This window comes from Xenopus tropicalis, chromosome 3 (assembly GCF_000004195.4).
Source record: "Xenopus tropicalis strain Nigerian chromosome 3, UCB_Xtro_10.0, whole genome shotgun sequence".
NCBI classification, from domain to species: Eukaryota; Metazoa; Chordata; class Amphibia; order Anura; family Pipidae; genus Xenopus; species Xenopus tropicalis.
In genome coordinates, this window is record NC_030679.2 from 87,135,979 (window position 1) to 87,142,857 (window position 6,879).

The 6,879-nt window shown below is 43.7% G+C and overlaps 1 protein-coding gene across 2 annotated transcripts in view; it reads right to left on the reverse strand.

Moving 5' to 3' along the window:
* Positions 1–5,728, reverse strand: part of nrf1 (nuclear respiratory factor 1) — a 47,443-nt gene extending 41,715 nt beyond the window's left edge. For both annotated transcript variants that reach the window (XM_004913055.4, XM_002931845.5), the window contains exon 1: positions 5,583–5,728. The gene's annotated coding sequence lies outside the window, so the exon portion shown is untranslated. The remainder of the gene's footprint in view (positions 1–5,582) is intronic.
* Positions 5,729–6,879: the final 1,151 nt, after the last annotated feature.

Below are 6,879 nucleotides of genomic sequence, written 5' to 3' on the forward strand. Positions count from 1 at the left end.
TAATGTGGTTAGAAAAGGAGAGACTGGAGTCAAAGATCACCCCCAAACAACGCGCCGAATCGACGGGGTTGATGAGGGTGCCATCAATAGAGATAGAAAAGGGGGGGGGGTAGGACCAGGCTTAGGTGGAAAGATCATTAGTTCAGTTTTTGTTAGGTTGAGTTTGAGGTGGCGTTGGTTCATCCAGTTAGAGATGGCCAGGAGGCAGTTAGAGAGTTGAGTCTCAGTTTCAGCTGTTAATGAAGGGGTCGACAGATAAATTTGGATATCATCAGCATACAGATGGTATTTGAAGCCAAATGAACGGATAAGATCTCCCAAAGACAGCGTGTAGAGGGAGAACAACAACGGCCCAAGTACAGAGCCTTGAGGTACCCCCACATTAAGAGGAACTGGAGATGAGGTTTTATTAGCATAGGAGACAGTGAATGAACGGTTAGAGAGATAAGAAGAGATCCAGGATGCAGCCTGACTGCGGAGACCAATCGAATGCAGAATTTGCATCAGGAGGGAGTGGTCAACCGTATCAAACGCAGCCGATAGATCTAGGAGGATTAGTATGGAAAAGTGACCTTTGGCTTTGGCAACCTGAAGATCATTTGTAACTCACAACGCACAACGCTGTCTCAGTAGAGTGCGCAGGCCGAAAACCAGATTGCAGAGGGTCTAATAAATTATGGTCATTGGAGAAAGTTAGTAATACGGGAGAAGACAATACGCTCTAAGATTTTGGAGGCAAGCGGTAGAAGTGAGACAGGACGGTAGTTAGAGAGACAGGACTGGTCCAGCGTGGCCTTTTTTAGGATGGGGTTGACACAGGCCTGTTTGAAGGAAGAGGGGAAGCTTCCAGAGGTCAGAGAAGAGTTAAAGATGTGAGTAAGAGCCGGAGTAAGTTCAGGAATGCAGTGTTTGAGCAGAGAGGAAGGCATAGGGTCTAGAGAGCAAGTGGTGAGGGGAACAGACAAAAGAAGGTGGGAGACCTCGGAGACAGTTACGGGACCAAAAGAGTTAAGCCATACAGCAGGGGGCTGAGGAAGGAGGAGCTGGTTAGTATTATTAGAGGGAGGAATCTGATTGCGGATGGACTCCACTTTGTTCATGAAGAACTCAGCAAAGTCCTGGGGAGAGTGCATAAGGTGAGGTAATGGAGTCTGTGAGGGATGCAGAAGGGTATTGAAAATAGAAAACAGGCGTCGCGGGTTGGATTTATTTTGGTTTATGAGGGTGTTATAGTATTCCTGTTTAGCCTTCGACAGGGCGGAATTGAGGCAGGCCAATAGGAATTTATAATGGATAAAGTCTGCTTGCGTACGGGATTTCCTCCACATACGTTCCGCAGACCTCGTACAGGAGCGTAAGAATTTGGTGTGCACATCCAGCCACGGGCGTGGGTTTTGAACCAGAGTACGCTTAGGCTGATGGGGTGCAAATAGGTCAATGGTGGAGGCAAGTATACTGTTGTACTTGCTAACCAGGGTATCAGGGTCCGACATCTCATCAAAGGAGGAGAGACAGGACCTGAAAGAGGAAGCTAAGGCCGGGAGATCTACGTCGCGTGTATTTCTAATTAATACAGCGGGGGAAGGAGCAGGTTGGGAAGGAGAGTGAGAGACATAAAATGTAACCAGGTGATGGTCAGAGAAGGGGACACTGTTAAAATCAGACAGGGACAGATTTTTAGTAAAGACTAAATCCAGAAAGTGGCCATCCTTATGAGTCGGAGCATTTGTCCACTGCTGGAGTTCAAAGGAGGAGGTTAGGCGGAGAAAACGTGAGGGCCAGGGTTGCGAGGGTTCATCAATGTGGGAGTTGAAATCCCCAAGTATGATTGCAGGGCCGTCAGTAGAGAGGAAAAAGGAGAGCCAGGTTTCAAAATCAGAGAGGAAGGTAGCAGGGGAGGAGGCTGACGGGGGCCTGTAAATGACAACCACCCGTACAGAGAGAGGATGGAAAATTTGAAGGGCATGCACCTCAAATGAGTTAAAAGAAAAAGCTGGGGGAATAGGTGCAAACCGACAACGGGAGGAGAGGAGAATTCCAACTCCCCCACCGCGTCCAGTGGTCTGGGGGGTGTGGGAGAAAGACAGGCCGCCATGAGAGAGCGCAGCTTCAGTGGCGGTGTCATCCTGTAAGAGCCAGGTTTCTGTTAGTGCGAGGAGATGAAATGATTTAGAACAGAACAGATCGTGGATTAGTGTAGCTTTTTAGTCAAGGAACGGACATTAAGAAGGGCACAGGAAAACGGAAGGCAGGAGGAGGGAAGAGTGGGAATCTGAATAAGGTTAGAAACAGCAGAGCGACAGGTTTTAGGCATGGGGACAAAAGGACGAGGACGAATATAAGTAGGTATGGAGCAGGGCCCGGGGTTTGCAGCCAGCAATAGTAGGAAGAGTAGTGAGAAGATGTGAGCAGAGGATTTGAAATGATTGCGCCTCCGCATACGGACAGTGACCGGGGCACAGAGGTGAAGGTAGTTATAAAGGGTAAAGCAGCCGGAGTATGTAGATGGGAGCAGGGAGGAGGATATGTGGATGGAGTATGGACAGGCCACAGGAGGGTTAAAGGAAGAGACTACCTTAGGGAGCACAATGCATACAATCAACAGGAATGAAGTGAGTTTTGTCATTTTCAGGCGAAGTCCCAGATGGAGTATGTTCACTGTTGTTCCAACTGCTGTCCAACTCTGTCTAACTCAGTAAAGTATACTTAAATTTGCTATACTTTAAGTTGCTATACTGCCAAGCTGCTACCCACAGCCAAGCTGCTCCCAGAGAGCTTTGGTTTTATTTAATTTTTAAATAATCTTTTAGTAGACTGAAGGTATGGAGATGCAAATTACAAAAGATCCCTTATCTAGAAAAACCCAAATCTCAAGCATTCTGGATAATGGGTCCCATACCTGTATAAGTTTTTTAAATCCACCATTCTGCCATAATAACAGCAAACACATTATGACCAGGGCTTTGAGGAACATAAAGAACAGCAACGTTATATTTATCTGTGCACCCATAAGAGCCACTCCAACATAAAGGGAATGTAACACTTTAAAAAAAAAAAAATTTAAAAAATAAGAACATATATATATATCTATCTATCTACCAGGGCAGAGAATAGAAAGAAGCAGAGAATGTTTTTTTATTGAACATTTCTATTGAAATCAATCACAAATAACTTTAAAATCAATAGCTAATTACTGCATATACAAAAATTTGCTTCCATTTGCAATTTCTCTCACTAGGCAAAAAGGCAAATGCCGGTGTATATAAACCCTTTAAACTGGCACTATAAATTGGGTTTTGCATTATGATGTCTCTCATATTTGTAATTAAGCCCCATTAGCGATTAAATGTGCACCCAGTCACCTTACACTTAACTACTAATCCTAAAGATAGCAGAGAACTATGTTTATAAGGGTGAAGACACACAGAGCTACTAGTAGCAGCTACTTTTCATGGCTACTAAACCCTAGAAAATACCCTGCCATAGAGGATACTGAGAATTGCCTCTGCTAAAACACACATAGATACAGTTATCGGTAAATGATCAGCATTGTCTGTTTTAGTAGCCACAACAAGTAGCTGCTACTAGTAGATCTGTGTGTCTTCACTCTTAAAGGAACAGTAATACCAAAAATTAAAAGAGCTTTAAAGTAATTAAAATATAATGCACTGTATCCCTGCAATGGTAAAACCGGTGTGTTTTCTACAGTAACACTACTATAGTTTATATAATAAGCTGCTGTTTAGCCATGGGGGCAGCCATTCAAGCTTAAAAAAAGGAGAAAAGGCACAGGTTACATAGCAGATAACAGATAAGCTCTGTAAAATATAATAGTGTTCTCTGTTATCTGCTATGTGCCTGTGCCTTTTCTCCATTGAATGGCTGCCCCCATGGCTACACAGCAGAGTAGTAGCCTTCTGAAGCAAATACACAACTTTTACCAGTGCAGAGCAACAGTACATGATATTTTAATTACTTTTATACACTTTCATTTTATGGTGTTACTGTTCCTTTAAAGAACAGAAGACCTTAAAGCAGACAAGGGGGATTTAAAATGTAACACTGAAAAAAAGCAGCTCTGTTGCCAAAAATTTTCAGGGAGGGAGTTATATGAAGAGCAGTGTCTGTTTGGGAGACACTGTCTGCATATTCAACTAACCTATGTAAGCCTATTGCAGCAACCCTAAAGGTCCCCATACACGGGCCGACTATAGCTGCCGATATCGGTCCCTTGGACCGATTCGGCAGCTAATCGGCCCGTGTATGGGGAGAGCAGAGCGGCCTGGCCGACCGATATCTGGCCTGAAATTGGCCAGATCTCGATCGGCCAGGTTAGAAAATCCGGTCGGATCGGGGACCGCATCGGCTCGTTGATGCGGTCCCCGATCCGATTGCCCCAGGGCCAAACGATCGGATTATTTTTTTTTTTACCTAAATGCTCCCCGATATCGCCCACCAAGCGAGCGGATCTGCTCGTGTATGGCCACCTTTAGAAATAGCAGTTTAGCCTCATGTCTTATTTCAAGGAAAACACTGCTGTTTTCTAAACAGTCAACAAGTTCACATAATTTAAGTTTTAACTATGGAACGAATTTAATACATTTGATGCATTTTTTTTTTTTACATTTCTTCAAACTGTACAAAATAAAGGTCTACTGGGGGAACTGTGTTGCCATTTATGAATATAAACACACTTATTGAGACATGTAACAAATGTTAAAACTTGAAAAATCCCTTTTAATCGTGTAGAAAACATAAAAGGTAAATCATATATTTCCCCTTAAACCCAATAAATACATAATTATGAACAGCCCCACCCCCTCATTTTGCCAGATGTTATTGAGTTACAGACTCCACACAATTTAGGAAAAACCTTGAGAATTGACACATATGAATGGAACTGGTGCTGGTTCCCCTTGAGCTCAGCTTTGCCTTAGGCCATACAAAGGAGATACTATGCCTAACAGCACCAGCTGAACTATAACACCTTTTATTAGCTACTGTACTGCAATAACTGCTGCAGGCTAACAGGGTTTGCCTTATCCAATAAGGCTTACCAAAATACAAAAACACAACATACCCCATAGCCAAAATTATAATTGCAGAGGGAGCAGTATTTTCCACAACATGGATGTGACTTTTGATCAGCCATTGCATATAGAGCAGGGGTCCGATTATCTGGCGCCATACAGATTCGACACCCCCTGGGGAATAAGCTACATGCACTGCGTGTGCAAACTACAGATAAGATGTTGCTGAGTATAACACACAAACACTACAGAGTCTGTATTTTGGAAGCAATGGAAATGGATACACAGGCTCATTATTAATAACCAAGTCATTCTCAGTATTTCAAATGCACCCCGCCCATATCACAAGCACTAGGGCCTAGTGCGGCCTGCTGCAGCCTCTCTACATTCCTTGTTCCCCGCAACCTCTGGCTGACTCCCCAGTCTCCACTATACTCCCCGGCAGGCTTTCTACGGGGCGGAGCTGCTGGCAGAACCCCGGAGCCCGAGCTCCGTGTTGCGGCTGCGCCAGCAGGGTTGAGATAGCTGGAGATTGCGCGGTAGGGCACTCACCTCAGAGCGGCTGCGCTACAGCGAGCCTGCGCCGTGACACACGAGCGGGGACCTCTCTAAGCTGCAATGGCTGCGGGAACCCACGCTGCACACGGCCAGGACTGGGTTACGTCACTGACGTTCTGACGTTTCCCTGCTTCGGGACGTCGTGTCCTAAGAAGAGCGCCATTTTGAGAAGGCTTTCTCAAACATCACTGTTCCAGTCTGAAACTCTTTATATGTTTGCTTGTTGGTACATGTGAAATGGCTTGTGATTTTACCAATTATGTGGGACAGAAACAACAGAACTGTAATTATGAAACATTTTTTTAAAAAGTATTACAATGATGCAATGATTGCCACCAGACTCCTTATAGTTTTATCTTTCCTTCCTATAACTAACATTGATATCAATGGTTGACACCTGGCAGGTGTTTAGCCAGTAAAGAACAGAGCTGCTGTGAGATGTCATAGACAGTCACTATTTAGTGAGCTGGTGGGGGCTGATTGGGCCTCTCTGTACTTAGACACAAATACTGTTTTGAATCCTATTCCAGACCTGGCCCTACCCACCAAATTTCTGCACAATGTGCGACCGGTCCACCATGTTTAGCTCACTCCCCTATTTTTATGGGCAGAACGTTTTACTGGGCTCCATCTTGCTGCAGGCTCTAGAGTTACACCAGTGCAACTAGGTGTTAAACAACAACAAATGTCCAAAACTTTATAAAAGGGGTGCTTTAGACACTAACCTGAAATCCCAGGTGGTGATCCTCTCCTTAAAGGACATGTCAACCCAAAAATATTTTTGCCTGATGAAGGAAAACATCATTCTAAGCAACTTTCCAGTATGAATTTATTAAATATTTGTAGTGCTTTAAACATTATTTGTAAATGTATTTGCTATTAAAAACAGCAGTTGCTTTACTCTGTGTTATGATTTTTTAAACAATGTTGCTAAAGTCAGCCTTCTCCAGCAAGACAGGTCTGTTATTCAGGTGGCTTGTGTTACATTCTATCAAAAGTTGGAACCACCAGGGCAGGGAATAGAAAAGGATAGACAACAATGAAAAACATGTTTTTTTCAAAATGCATCAGATAACAGTACTGCTCCATCAGGAATTCTGCACTGAAATCAAATTTTTAAAAAGCAAACAGATTTTTTAAAATGTAATTTCAAAACATGGGGCTAGACATATTATTAGTTTCCTAGGGGCTCTTAGCCATGTGACTTGGGCTTTGATAAACTTTAGTCTTTCTTTACTGGTTGGAGTGATATCACCCTCCCAGCAGCCGATTAGTAAAACAATAGGAAGGT